Source organism: Penaeus vannamei, chromosome 17 (genome assembly GCF_042767895.1).
Source record: "Penaeus vannamei isolate JL-2024 chromosome 17, ASM4276789v1, whole genome shotgun sequence".
NCBI classification, from domain to species: Eukaryota; Metazoa; Arthropoda; class Malacostraca; order Decapoda; family Penaeidae; genus Penaeus; species Penaeus vannamei.
The window spans coordinates 3,365,139-3,367,638 of NC_091565.1; the positions used below are offsets into that span (position 1 = coordinate 3,365,139).

Consider the following 2,500-nt stretch of genomic DNA (forward strand, 5'->3'; position numbering starts at 1 on the left):
TTTTTTTCTCTTTCTCTCCCCCTCCCTCACTCCCACTGTCAATGTCAGTTCTGTGCCTGTCTGTCTCCCACGTCGTTGTGCTATTTTAAGGATTCAGACTTCCTTCATGGCAAAGAAAGGGGAAGAGCCAGATCTAAATGAAGAGGAAGACATGGAGAGATGACAATTGATGGACGAGATAAACAGATTGCTTAATCAGCTATCTATACGCGTGTATGTGTATGCATGTATGCAAATATATAAATATATGTAAACATAAATATAAATATAAATATCACACACACACGTAGAAGGAAGAGAGGGGGGGGGGGCGAAGAGAATTACAGTAGAGAGAGAGAGAGAGGGAAAGAGGGAGAGAGAGAAGAGAGAGAAAGAGAGAAAAAAGAAGAGAAGAGAAGAGCAAGAGAAAAAGAAAGAGAAGAGAAGAGAAGAGAAGAGAAGAGAAGAGAAGAGAAGAGAAGAGAAGAGAAGAGAAGAGAAGAGAAAAGAAGAAGAAGAGAAGAGAGAAGAGAAGAAGAGGAGAAGATGAGAGAAGAGAAGAGAAGAAGAGGAGAAGAGAAGAGAAGAGAAGCGAATAAGAGGAGAAGAGAAGAGAAGAGAATAAGAGGAGAAGAGAAGAGAAGAGAAGAGAAGAGAAGAGAAAGAGAAAGAGAAAGAGAAAGAGAAAGAGAAAGAGAAAGAGAGAAAGAGAGAAAGAGAAGAGAAGAGAGAAGGGAATAGAAAGAAAAAAGAGGAAAACCGAAATCGAGAGACTCGAACGAAAACAAAACACAGCACAGACGAGAGCCACCAGTGTCTCTCCGTTCACAACCTGTTTCAAAATGTCCCATGGCGACACGGGGCTCCGAACACCTGTTGTAACATGTACGAAAGTTTGAAATAACTCTCTGCTACGTTTCCTTAAACACATTTTTTTTGGTTTGTTTTCTGTAAGGCTCTTGCGGGTTACTCACTTCCCACGCCAATTATCATCCTCTTTATTATTACTATTATTATTATTTGCATATTATCATTATTATTATTATTATCATAATTCCTTGTATTCCGATAACGTATCACAATAAAGATAAAAGTGAAGGGAAGTGGGGTGGGGGGGGGCGGAGGGGTCTGAAAAAGTTTCTTCGTCCTTTCTCAACTCCCCCTACTTACCCCCCCCTCCTCCTCACCCCCTATCTTCCCCTCCTCCCTTCCCCCTAGCCCCCCGCCCCCCGCCCCCCCACATACCGTTCTCCTTGAACAAGTCGTCACGTGTTACGCCCGAGAACACGTGGTACGGTGAACAGAAGCAGAACGCGAGAACCAACTGTGTTCTCACGTCATGTTCTCTTTCCGAAAATGTAAATATCCCATTTTCTTTCATATTCCTTTTCTTTTAGATTTTCAAATACTCCGAAAAAAGAAGACAAACAAAAGATAATTATTTTATTTTCTGAGATTATTTGTCTTGCATTCCACTTGCAATGACGTAGGTGTTGTTATATTTAGCAAGTTCTACACAATCACACCAGCTGAGCAGACAGCTGGGTACGATAACAAAACGAAAAACGACGATATTTTTCACATCCTTTTAAAAATATACATCAACAAAACATGAAGATGTACGATAATGCACTTTTTCGTTTTGTTTTGTTCCTCTCTTTACTGATATCAAACATTTCTTTGGCGAAGCATAAAACCACAACAACATATAAATAACAAAGCGCTTTTAAATATGATATACTCATTAACATTAATTAACATACCATCAAATTTCACTCCACTTATTTCAATCCGATTCCACTCGTCAAACCAACGAATCAACCTGACGTTCTCCGTTTTCTATTCCTTCCTTCTTTTTTTCTATTTTTCACCCCTGACTTACATAAAAAGAAAACGAGCACCAAATATCGACCAAAAAATAACGAAATAGTTGTTTTGTTTCCTGTCCACGAGGGAAAATTTTAGCCTAGCACACTACCACACTGCGCAACCAACACTGCTGCGTTAGGGTGCCAGAGGAAGGGGTAGGGCCGAGTGCCACTGAGTGAGGGAGAGGGTAAGAAACGTGTTGCCCACAGTGCCAAAATCTCTCTTACCCCCAAAATGGCACCCAGACAGCAGTGCCAGACAGTCAGGCAGTGCGGTACAGCTGGTTTTGCTTCTTTTTTAATTATCTTTCTTTTTTTCTCTCTTTTTCTTCTTTTTCTTTCTTTTTATCTATTCGTCCCGTCTCTCCTCTTTACATACGTGTTTATTCTTTTATTCTAATGTTTATTCATTTCTTCTTCTATTTATTCTTCCACTTTTTATTTCCTTTTAATTCCGTCGCTCTTGCACGTTTTCTGTTGCTTTTTTCTCTCTTTTCTTTTCTTTTCTTTTTAGATACTTTTTCACTCGAACTTTTTATCACTTCCTTCTATTTTCTCTTTATAATCCTCTCCTGTGAGGGTTATTATTCAACAATTATTCTTATCTGATATATTTCATCATCATCATTATCTTCATCATTATTATTCATTAC

At 39.0% G+C, this 2,500-nt stretch overlaps 2 protein-coding genes across 2 annotated transcripts in view; both read right to left on the reverse strand.

The window, feature by feature from the left end:
- The window catches only part of LOC138864586 (neurofilament heavy polypeptide-like), a 306,881-nt gene that overhangs the window by 169,347 nt on the left and 135,034 nt on the right, over positions 1-2,500 (reverse strand). The window lies entirely within an intron of this gene.
- LOC138864522 (uncharacterized) overlaps positions 1-2,500 on the reverse strand; it is a 32,827-nt gene that overhangs the window by 30,160 nt on the left and 167 nt on the right. Inside the window, exon 1 of the mRNA XM_070131687.1 lies at positions 1,743-2,500. This exon is cut by the window's right edge and continues 167 nt beyond it. The gene's annotated coding sequence lies outside the window, so the exon portion shown is untranslated. The remainder of the gene's footprint in view (positions 1-1,742) is intronic.